The following is a 13225-nucleotide window of genomic DNA, read 5'->3' on the forward strand; positions in this document are numbered from 1 at the left end:
AGTAAAAAGAATAAAAGTCACATATAAAAAAAGTTTAAAAGAATGTTTAAGTCCCCCACCCCCACGTTTATGCAGATATAAACGTAAATACGCGTCCGGTGCACCAGCGCACGAAAACGACAATTGCACTACACACATTACATATCGCAGCAAACGTTGCAGTGAGTAAAATCATTTTAGGGCCATCAATCACTGATAACACTAAACTGATGAGCGGTAAAAGCTTTTAAAGCGTCGCCTATGGCCAATTTTGGGTATTATCGTTTTTTGAGGTTTTGCGCGCACGCAATTTTAAGGCTTGACATGTTTGGTGTATTTTTACCCGACGTGACCCCCGTATTTTATATTTTACCAAAAAAATGGGTAAAAATAAATGATTTATCATTTAATATAGGGGAAACCGTTTTGAAAAAAATGTATTTTGGTAATTTTTCCTTAATATAGTAAAAAATAAAAACCGCAGTGGTGATTAAATACCCCCAAAAGAAAGCTCAATCTGTCAATAAAAAATGGTATAAAATTGATTTCAGTACAGCGTTGCATGACGGAATAAATGTCAGTCAAAGTACCGCAACACTGAATACTGAAAAATGGCCTGTATGGGAAGGGGGTTTAACACCGCGGACTTCAAGTGGTTAATACACATTAGTTCACCACAATTCCAAATAACATAAAACTAAAATTGTTATTCAGATAGCTATATATGTACAGTATAACTTGTAAGGGGGGCAGGCTCATCTGGTATTGGCAACCGTAAACCATGTATAAGACACACAGGAACAGTTCATTCAGGTTTGGGTTGCACTTTTATTCCGCGAGGCAGCAAACAAACACAGTTTTCAATGTAGGAAGGATTTGTACAGGAAATCAGTGACATATAACAAACAAAACACCTGCTCATCCAAGCTACCAACTAAACTCAGGTTAGGTCCTGATTAACAGGATGCCCCCTAATGTGTTCCCCAGAGCAAACAGGCAGTGCTTTTTCAGTGTTCTACCTATCTGCATTCTCAGACCCGCTAATTTACTAAAGGTCCCAGGTATGTTAATTATTGTTCTACCAGACACAAAAACCTCAGCACAGTATTTTTTGTAAATTAATTCCTTCCAGTAAATATGCTTTTTTGCATGCAGAAATTAGATCTGTTGCTATGCCTGCGCCTACCTTAACCGGTTCAGCTCTCACACCTGTACACCTCCTATGTACCAGAGCATATTTTTTATTTCAGCTACAGGCCTTTTGATTAGGTTATGACTTTGCCTTCACTTAATATAGCAAAGTAATACATAGCTTGTTTTTTTTAGTACAAACAAGGCTTTCTCTAAAAATAATTAAATTTTCTATGGAAAAAAGTGTAATAAAGCAAAACAAATGCACTATTTTCTAGTTTGACCGGTGTTTGGTGCCAGAGTTTTAAACAAGCGTTTCTGTTGATAAACAGTGCCTATTTTATTCTATAACTTCTCCTGTATATAATGACATTGAAATTGTGTTTCTATCACAAGACATGGCAAAGTTGGTTACAAAAAAAGCAACTGTAGGATTTTTAAAAAAATGCATCACCACAAAAAGGATTAAAGGAATAAACATGAAAAAGGATAAACTACTAATCACAAAAAGAGCAGAAAAATAACAGTTAAGGAGAGCAGGGGGAAGAAGGAGGTATTTAGGGTTTATTAGGATTAACTAAGGGTTACTAAGGGGCAGAAAAGCTTTTTAATTTTTTTTTTCAAAATTACTTTTTCATTTTACTGACCATATCATGCAAATCATAGGTCACCAATGTTTCGTTGTATCTCTATGACACTGCAAATGCTGTTTTAAGCACCAGTTTACGCGGGAGCAAAAATATGTGCTCTTGTGTAAATAAAACAAGTCCTTTTGTTGTTCTGAGTGTTCATTTACGTCATGGTCAAAAGGCATTTCCTCAATGATGTCACTAAGGACCCCTTGACAGTTTGTTTGCATACATCAGCCAGAAGTGGATCTGTCATTTTGTGGTTACAGTCAAAAAATGTCAGGCTTCCAGAATATGGACCAGGTTCAACCCGAGCCTGTATCTCATCCCTAATACAGGGTCAGGACTGGTGGACGCTGACTCATCTACTACCATCTTTTTGGACTGTGGGAGAAAGGACATACATGAGGAAATACATGAGGTAATAGGAGAACACATTCTTTGCAGCTTGTATCATAGAAGGGATTAACATAAAGCTTGATGGTACTGCAAGACTAAGGGAGTTATTCACAAAAGGGTGAAGAGTTTGGAGAAAGCAGGAGAAGTGAACAATCTAGGACGACATAGCTGATTGGGAAACATTCTCCAATTCAGCTCACTTTCCAGTTCAGCTATGTTGTCCTAGATTGTTCAATTCTCCTGCCTTCTCCAAACTCTTCACCCTAATAAACCACTAAGTGCTCATTCTACAAACAGGCATAGCAAACAGTAGGCAAAAATGTAACACTGGTGCTGTGCATCTGGACTTCAGACATATGATCCTCAATGTACACTACTTGCTGTCTATTATTTCTTAAGATTGTAAATTGTAATGTGCTGCTTTCATGTACAGTTCAAGAATGCTCATTTACAATTCATGAATTAGATAGGAATATATCTACATTTGCAGCTCTTACATCTTTCACATTCAAGTTTATCTAAATATGTGAAAAGTTTACTCTTGGTCCCAGCTGAGACTCCTCTCTCACTAACAAACCTAATATGATGCAGGTGCAGAACAGTCACCCTCCTGAAAGCCAGGTGCACACAGTAGTGTACCATCTACTGTTTTATGTTATAGTTCTTAATGTGTGTTGGCTTGCTGTACATAGTGTTGTTTTTGTTCATTTATCATGAATGCATCTTAACAGCCAAAATAAACTTTACTCACCACAAGCCACATATATTATACTGCGTGTAAAAGTAAGTATTATGATAATTCCCTTAGCACACACAAAATCTGAAATATGAGCTGATTATAGACATTTATGCAGGGAACGGAATTTGATTATAGAAATAGTTCTAAAAGAAACAAAACCAGACCAAAATATATCATACACAGTTGTTTTTATATATTTATTTATTTTAGCTAAACGTTTTTGCAGTCACTTTTTAATTTTTTTTGTTAAAATGTGTTTGAATTAATTGAATTAAGATTATATACAATCTAATTATGTATAATAAAAACACAAACATATTTAATTTGTATATGTTTTTTTTTAGTTTGGCCACTGCAGGAAGTCAGACTTTAAGGGGTATATTTATAAAGCCTTCACAGAAACATAAACTTTTTAGTGACCATATTGCACTGCAAATGTAAAACTCAGATTTCGCAGAATTGTTCGTTCTGTGAACATTTTATAATTACACCCCTTAGTATACAATTTAGGTAGTAATTTGCCATAGAGTATATGCTTTATATTACCTGACCTTTGTTCTCCTTCTATGCTGACACTTCCAGACGTGTTAAATAGGGTGCTCCCACAAGGCTCTGTGTTTCCTCCTGCCTTATATAAAGGGTCCATGATGGTTATGTCACTTGTATTATGTTTTTATACAGACTGGGTTTATGTTTTTAGGTTGAAATAAAATATGTATGTTCAAAGCTTAATTGTAGCTCTGAGTGCTATTTGAAGCCCCTTACTATTTATTTTGTTGGTACTCGTCCAGCCTTCCGCTAAATCACTTTTATTTTCCTTAGTAACTTAGTGGCCAAAAGGAGAAGTCACAGCATGTGGCTAGGGACATGCTATCCAACACACCTGCCTGGAGCTTGTGAAGAAAAGGAATATTTGCTTTGCCACCTCCTGGACAGGTTTGGAACTTCTACTTTTACAGCCTGCAAATGGTCTATTGTTTCATCAAGGTGACAAGGTTGTTTTAAATGTGAATACAAACACAGGGTCCTATGTTACATTAGTTTATTAGACCACTATAATGAATGGTAAACCTTTCAAGTATTAACAGCCATGTAAACTAAAAATAATGCTAACATGCATGCACCTTGATTATCCCTCAAATCAGTTTCTGTTAACCCTAAATTCCACCACTTTCTGTAGCTTTGTTCACACCTTCTTGCATTAATAAAAACAAGGCCAGGAACTCAGTGGCCAGAAATGAATGTGTACAGAAAGTAGGACTAGATATACTGTATATACAGAATATTAACTATTCTCTATCGTATACGATATTTTATGATTATATAATTTTAACTGTTTATAAAGGATACTAAACAGACCAAAGTCTGTATCTGGAGAATAATCATAGCCCTTAAAGAAAACAGTAGCAACGCAACTGGCGTTGGTGACTTTATAATATCATGAAATGTTTCTGTAATAGTTTCTGTAATAGTCTGTCATGTGGGGGAAATTATATCGTAAGATAACATCACATAATCCAAGCATAAGGGACACTTTGGAAAGCACCCCAGCGCACTGTGTCAGCTGTGTAACTTCCCTGCACACCTCTGCAATTGAATACTCCACTGGTGTATCTCCACACTGCTGGCTTTTAATCTATAAAGGAACTATTTAGGGCCCCCTTTGAAATCAGAGTCCAGTCAGGTGTGACCCTTGTTTCTACATCGTTGTATAAAACACAATCAGAATATTATATACAAGTAAAATAAAAAGTCTCCTCAAGAATTACTTTCCATTTAAATAAAAAAATCAGAATGCCTTAATCACTGGAAAATATGCTATTACTTTTCTTCAAAAATACTTGTATTTCAAACTGAGGCACTTGAGAATTATTTATAGATCAGTTTTAAGGAAATCAACATCTAATTCTGCAATTGTCAGAATAACCAGCTATAACATATCATAATATGACAGAACAAGGAGTATCAAAACTGTCATGCCCAGGAAAAAAAAGGAAATCTAATTAGAAGTTTTAAATTGTGTGATGCACTTGGCATTTGGTCTCTAACTCTGTTATGGCTCTGTGTGACCCTATTACAAATACATCCTCATCGTAATTGTCAAGAACATTTGTAGATTTTTTTTATCTTCAGATTAAATTGACCTCATTAATATGCTGTTTGGACGATTTCATTTATAATCCGGCTTGCTATTCGCACCTTTATATACAAAACAATTAGCTTATTTGATTTCTTTATTTTGTGTGATTTATCTTGATTGACCTCTTTGTTTTTACAGCCTCCTATCATGTAGCAGAAGCAGTTGTAAAATAAAAAGCCTGCAGTGTGACATGAAAGGCAGACTAGAACACAGACTCCCCATGGAGTCAAGGTTAGTGAAGCTCTATGCATACAGAGGAGCTTGAATTTTGAAGAGGGCAATCCGACTTCACTAATTGTGCTGGTTCACAGTCATGCACATCAGAGTTAGAGCAGTAATGACCTCTGCTAAGGATCAGGAGTTTGAAATCCGTGACTGGTTCCACAAGACGATAATTATTATGTATGGTACTAAAGAAGGCATTTCCTGCTGCTTTCCCATCTACTGCTACCTGTGTCTTACTAAACACCCAAGGCTCCAGGCAACAAACAACAGTACTAGTAAAAATAAGAAAGCCTTGTCTATCTTGTATAAAAATAAAAAAATACATAGTCTCTGGTCTCAAAAGTATAATGTGCTTTACTCATAAAATTCCTGTAAAAATGCAAGATACAATTGGATTATATACGCTATATTTTATAAATATAATTTTCCATATGCATATGTAGGTGTATTCATATAGGGGTATCTAACAAAATAACTGAACTTGCATGTTAACTGTCTTAGTCATTTAGAATACCTATAATTATGTATATTAACACAATTAGGGAATATTTATTTTTTCTGACTTGATTACTTTAATGGTATAGTCTAACAATCAAAACTGTTTTGGTTTATGTTTATTAAAAATAGGCATACGTAATATGACATTCAGTCATTAGGATGAGGGGGTGATCTTTTTAAAGCAAACTTGTTATAAGAAAAATGAGGGATGCCTTTGCTAACTTCCTTTCAGTAAAGCTAGTTGGCTGCCTGTCATGCTGATCTAATGTATTTAGTGCTTATACAGTCACTGACTAAAACTCAGAAAAAGGTCACAAAATGAGAGAATCAACAAGACAGACAGGCGACCAAATTTTTTGAAAATGAGATATCAGCAATGTAGGGCATGGTTAAAATCCCTGCAAAGTTTATTTTTGCTTTGTTCCTACTGGCAGATATCTATTCCCTTCCTTTCCTGGACACATGAAAGGAAATGAGGGGGAATCCCTTTCTAGACAGTTATATTTGAAATAGAAGTATCCTTTAAAAATATTTCTGTTTGATAAACGTAAAATCATGGAATTTTTATCATTCTTTGTCCCAGTGCCAGTGGTCATCAGGATGGAAAGAGACCTGTAAGTAATTTTAGCACCCCCTTACTCCTTCCAGAACTAATAAATGTTTTGGCTTTAGATACATATTAATGAGTGTACAACCCCAGTTCCCAAAAAGTTGGGACGCTGATTTGCAAATCTCACCTACTTTTACTCTCAAAGTGTACATATGTAAACTCTAACAATCTCACCTACTTTTACTCTTAAAGTGTACATATGTAAACTCTAACAATTGAGCACATTTTGTTTTATCTGTTGGGTAGCCTGTTTATGTTGCAAGAAATCTACTGAGCTAATAACCATACTCTGTGCCTCTGAACAATCCCCTGTGTAATAGCATTGGCAAGTGACAGGTTCTCTTTATGGAGACCCCTAATGTCTCTCTTACCCTCCACTGCGGCTTATCAAGAACAGATTTGTGCTTGATTGGCTATGTATCTGGTAGGTTGTCTAATACCTCTGAAGCAGGAAGTGATGAGTGGACAGTGCTTCCTACTTCAGTGATCATTGAGCAAAACAGTTCCCACATCTGCTCCCAATCGCCATCCTGACAGCATTTGCCCCTGTTCTGGGCCACCTGGAGGAATAGGAGAGTCTGAAAACAATGAGTGTTGTGGTGGGGGGTGGCGTTACATTTAGAGGCCTGTACAAGTAATCAGGCAGCTCTACAGCCAGCCAGATCACTTGTACACTAGAGCCTTCTGCCTGCTGTAAAACATTATACCAAGATAATAGCTGCAACCCCAGCCATGATATTGGTATAACCACTTAAAGACTAGGACACGTGCTATAGCCCTTCAGTGCTTAAAATACAACCCCAATTCCAAAAAAGTTGGGACGCTGTGTAAAATCGACATAAAAACAGAATGCAATGATTTGAAAATCTCATAAACCCATATTTTATTCACAGTAGATAATAGAAAACATATTAAATGTTTAAACTGAGAAAATGTACCATTTTAAGAAAAAAAAAGGTAACTTTGATATTGATGGCAGCAACATGTCTCAAAAAAGTTGAGACAGGGCCTTGTTTACCATGGTGTAGCATCCCCTCTTCTTTTAACTGCTTGAAGACCAGGTGTTTAGATCCCCTACCTGGCCAGGCCATTTTTCAGTGTTCAGCGCTGCGGTACTTTGACTGACATTTATTCCGTCACGCAACGCTGTACTGAAATGAATTTTATACCATTTTTTGGGGACAGATAGAGCTTTCTTTTGGTGGTATTTAATCAACGTGTATACACAGCGGCTGGCCGGGAGGTAGTTAACAACACTCTGTAAACATTTGGAAACTTAGGAGACCAGTTGCTGGTATTTTGGGAGAGAAATGTTGCCCCATTCTTGCCTGATATAGGATTCTAACTGCTCAACAGTCCTGGGTCTTCTTTCTTGTATTTTTCATTTCAAGATGCGCCAATTATTTTCAATTGATAAATGGTCTGGACTACAGGTAGACCAGTTAAGCACCCGGACTCTTCTACTACGAAGCCATGCTGTTCTCATAGATACAGTATATGGTTTAGCATTGCCATGCTGAAATATGCAAGGCCTTCCCTGAAAAATACATCACCTGGATGGAAGCATATGCTGCTCTAAAACCTAGATATATCTTTCAGCATTGATGGTGCCTTTCCAGATGTGCAAGCTGCCCATTCCATATGCACTGATGCACCCCTATACCATCAGAAATGCAGGCTTTTGAACTGAGCACTGACAACAACCTGGAAGGTCTCTCTCCTTTTTAGTCCAGAGGACGCAGCGCCCATGATGGCCAAAAAGAATGCAACATTTTTATTCATCTGACCACAGAACAGTTTTCCACTTTGCAGCAGACCCTTTTAAATGAGCTTTGGCCCAGAGAAGACGGTGGCATTTCTGGATCATGTTCAGATATGGCTGCTTATTTGCATGATAGAGCTTTAAATGGCATTTTTGGATGGCACAGTTAATTGTGTTCATAGACAGTGATTTTTGGAAGAATTCCTGAGCCCATACAGGGATGTCCATCACAGAATCATGTCTGCTTTTAATGCAGTGCCATCTGAGGGCCCGAAGATCACGGGCATCCAATATTGCATTTCGGCCTTGTACCTTGCGCACAGAGATTTCTCCAGATTCTCAGAATCTTTTGATGGTATAATGTACTGTAGATGATAAAATCAAAGCAATAAAGCGCCGCAAACAATCTCTCCTCACTTGGAAATCCTCTTAGGCTTACTGAAGGATGCTGCCCCCTGAGAAAGCCGGGAAAGCTGCGAAATCTGGGAAGAGAAGACAGAGGGGGCGCCTTTCCTGGTGCAGATCAAATTTATTTTCAATAGTCATAGATAAAACATAAGGTACTCACAAACATAGATAAAATACAGCCATGGAGTTAAAGCTGGCAGGCAGATGGACATCCACTTAGGGAATCCTGTGTGCGAGTGACGTTGACGCGTTTCCGGGGCACGTCCCCTTCGTCAGAACATCTGACGAAAACACGTCAACGTCACTCGCACACAGTATTCCCTCAGTGGATGTCCATCTGCCTGCCAGCTTTCACTCCATGGCTGTATTTTATCTATGTTTGTGAGTACCTTATGTTTTATTTTTGACTATTGAAAATAAATTTGATCTGCACCAGGAAAGGCGCCCCCTCTGTCCTCTCTTTCCTGTACTGTAGATGATGATCTATTTAAAGTCTTTGCAATTTTACGTTGAGGAACATTATTCTGAAATTGTTCGAAAATTTGAAGACGCAGCTTTTCACTGATTGGCAAACTGTTGCTTTACTTCTGATACACTCTGACTCTCTAAGATGCTCTTTTTATACCCAATCATGTTATTGACCTGTTGCCAATTAACCTAATTAGTTGCAAAATGTTCTTCCAGCTCTTGCTGATTAGTACCACTTACTTTGCCAGCTTTTTGTTGCCCCGTCCCAACTTTTTTGAGACGTGTTGCTGCCATTAATTTCCAAATTACCTTATTTTTTTTCTTAAAATGGTACATTTTCTCAGTTTAAACATTTGATATGTTTTCTATTTTCTATTGTGAATAAAATATGGGTTTATGAGATTTGCAAATCATTGCATTCTGTTTTTATGTCGATTTTACACAGCGCCCCAACTTTTTTGGAATTGGGGTTGTATTTTAAGCACTGAAGGGCTATAGCACGTGTCCTAGTCTTTAAGTGGTTATACCAATATCATGGCTGGGGTTGCAGCTATGATCTTGGTATAATGTTTTACAGCAGGCAGAAGGCTCTAGTGTACAAGTGATCTGGCTGGCTGTAGAGCTGCCTGATTACTTGTACAGGCCTCTAAATGTAACGCCACCCCCCACCACCACAACCACCACACCACTCATTGTTTTCAGACTCTCCTATTCCTCCAGGTGGCCCAGAACAGGGGCAAATGCTGTCAGGATGGCGATTGGGAGCAGATGTGGGAACTGTTTTGCTCAATGATCACTGAAGTAGGAAGCACTGTCCTCTCATCACTTCCTGCTTCAGAGGTATTAGACAACCTACCAGATACATAGCCAATCAAGCACAAATCTGTTCTTGATAAGCCACAGTGGAGGGTAAGAGAGACATTAGGGGTCTCCATAAAGAGAACCTGTCACTTGCCAATGCTATTACATAGGGGATTGTTCAGAGGCACAGAGTATGGTTATTAGCTCAGTAGATTTCTTGCAACATAAACAGGCTACCCAACAGATAAAACAAAATGTTCTCAATTGTTAGAGTTTACATATGTACACTTTAAGAGTAAAAGTAGGTAGAAGGTTAAAGGTTAGGTTAAGGGTTATGATTTTGGAGTTAGGATGGATAAGGGAAGAGTTGGTGATTAGGGTTAGAGTAAGCAGGGGTAATACTATGTTCAGGGTTAGATTTAGGGGTTAGATTGAATGTGTTAGTTAGAGATTTGTGTGCAAGTTGTGATTTAGGGGTTAGTATTAGGAAGCTAAATTGAGTTTAGGCTTAGAAGTTAGGACTTCATTAGTTCACTAATTCCATGCTCAAAAAATATAATCTGGACACCTCATTATTAGCATCAAAAACATACTGAAAACCTAAATTTAATGGTGCTGAAATTTCATGTGCTAAAAGTGTATGTGCTAATGCTTCCAATTCCTCAACAACTACCATGCCAGCTTATAGCTGATTACACAAAGAGTGTTGCAGCATGTTGCAGATTGTCACTTCTGATAGTCATATCTATTGAATTGCTTGCAGTTCTCAGGTGCTGTATGACCACCTAAGTTCTAACACAGAATATATCAATCAGATGGTTGAATATGGTTACATACCTTTGACTTTTCTTTTATACATTCCTCTGTACTAATCAAAAATACAGCAAAAAGGGATGCTGTTATAGGGTGACAATGATTTGTGTATCAGTGCCAATATCACACTTGTCAAGATAAGACATATGTCAACACGGGACATTTTTAAAGGAACTGTTCACTTCTGCATAATATATATATATTGAGTATACACAACAAATAAGCCAATTGACTTATTATTCTTTCTCTTCTTAGTTTTGAGTGACAGGGAAGAGATGTTTTAGAATGTCCTTTACGAAATATATGTTTTATTTCTATTGAACAGCAATGGTTGCTGTGTCATTCTCATGGCACAAAACAAACAGGCTATGCTTCAAACAAAAGACAACAGTGTATTGTGACAGTGCATCATTAGAGAAAAATGCATTGCATCAATGTAACATTACGTGGAAAAGGGACATATTCAACTAATAAGGACTTGCAAACTCTAAACTTTCACCTTTCTGCCCCTGGAGTCCTATTTAAAGACATGACTGTGGTGTGCCTATATATCTAATTTTTGTTTATATGTCAGCTGAGATTTGAGAGTCACTTATGATCTGTTTCAAAGAGCATGGTGCAGGCTCGACAGCAATTACTGAAAGTTTGCAAAACATTTTGGTTCACTGTCTTGGAAGTGATATGTTTTGCAATAATATTGATTCAGACATAATACAGCATGTATCAGACTCAGAAAATAATGTTGCAGCAAGAGTGATAGCAGTTTATAAAGAAAGGAAGATATTTATATACACTAAAATGTGTGCCACAACTCGCTTCATTTACGCTACTAATTATGTGTCAACGTTTGTGTCAATTTACATATATAAATATAGGACATATACTGTTCTAATGTATTTTTTAAACACTAACACTACGTATTTAAAGAAAACACATGGTTGTATTAAATACAAATTGAATACAGCATACATCCATGACAATGGTTTGTACAGTCATTGCTGCTGCCTCTCACTGTGTGGCCAGACAGTGTAAAATCCATTACACCTAACTCAGCCCATCTGCTGCATTCACAAATTCTTACATAGAATGGGGAGAAAAACTGAGGTAGTACTTTCCACTTCTCTGAAGTAGAAAAGATGACATAATTTGCCCTAATTGGTCCTATGAAATGTACACTGAAAGATTGCGCTTGGGAATCATGGACTGCTTTTAAAGTACAACAGACAAATGATAACAGTGGATGATAACAGAAAATAAATTAATATTACATTAGGAGAGCTAGAGTGGTTTTATACCAAAGTCAAAATAAGTGTAGATTCATGCCATAAGTCACAAACTGTATAAAATTTAAGAGGACCATTTCTCTTCCTGTACATAATATTCTGATAAGGGATAATCTAATTTATAAACAACTTCTACATTCATATGATAGGAAGAAATATGTTTATCCATCTAATAGCAATGGCCTTGTGAGCCATGAAAATGTTTACCATAGGAATATTTTGGTGTAGTGTGGCCAGTGTTCTTTCTCCAATACACCAAATACCCACATTTCAGGTATGCATGAGACTGAAAGACTAAGTAGAGTAGCAAGGAAAGTAGTCACTTGCTTCCAGAAATCAACTATAACTGGAGTGGGATGCAGTATATGTAGTAGGAGGTGGTTGTACAGTATGTTCCATTTTATTTAAATGAAGAGCACACTCTCACAGCATTATAACTTAACTTTACTCCATTCTTTTCTCCACGTCACATAAGGGATAGCCTTCTTATGCGCCCAAATGGTCAGCTGATCTTGGTGTTGAATTGAACCGCTGATGATTTGCATCAGAAATGGTTCTCAACTAAATCCTGTTCTGTGATTGTAGCAGCCTTGGAAACCAACTTCAAAGTACACTCACTTTTGTCCCCACTACGATTGTGGCATATGTGCCGGATTACCAATCAGCTTGTTTTTGGGGATGCACAATGCCCAGAACCCACCCTCATTTTTGGTGTTGTTCCCCTTAGTTTTACTCTTTCTGGGTTGAAGTATAATAAATTTTATCACAACTGTTGAGCTCCTTTCTAACACCGGATCCTACCCATGCACTCCTTAACAGACACCTTCCTGGGGTGACCGATGCCCATTTTAAACTGCAATTATAGGTTCTTACCGAAGCTAAGAAAATCATAGCCAGGGACTAGAAATCCCCTCATATGTGGGGGATGTCAATATTAGAGTCATGTGGGCTGTGATACATGAAAAGATAGAGTGCAATATTTTAGATAAGATCTCCAAATATGTGAGGGTTTGCAATCCTGGATTGATAATTTTTTTTCGCCCTGGGGTTTGGCCACAAGTTACTTGACCCTGGTTGAACCTGATGCAGACATATGTCCCTCTGAATTATGTCATGCTGGGCAATGGCTGACAGGTGTGGTGGAGGTTGGGTCTCCTGTAGTCAGCTACTCATTATCCCCTCCTTGTCCTTGTCCTCCTCTCCTCCCTACACCCCTTCTTTACCCTCCTTATCCCCAATAAAGACATTTTATTTTGCCTCATTTGTTGTTACTGTTTACAGACATTTAAATGTATTCACTCCATTTTTGAGAACCAAATAGTTTCATTGTCTTGACAGTC

This window comes from Nanorana parkeri, unplaced genomic scaffold (genome assembly GCF_000935625.1).
Source record: "Nanorana parkeri isolate BGI_ZX_2015 unplaced genomic scaffold, ASM93562v1 scaffold638, whole genome shotgun sequence".
Lineage (NCBI taxonomy): Eukaryota > Metazoa > Chordata > Amphibia > Anura > Dicroglossidae > Nanorana > Nanorana parkeri.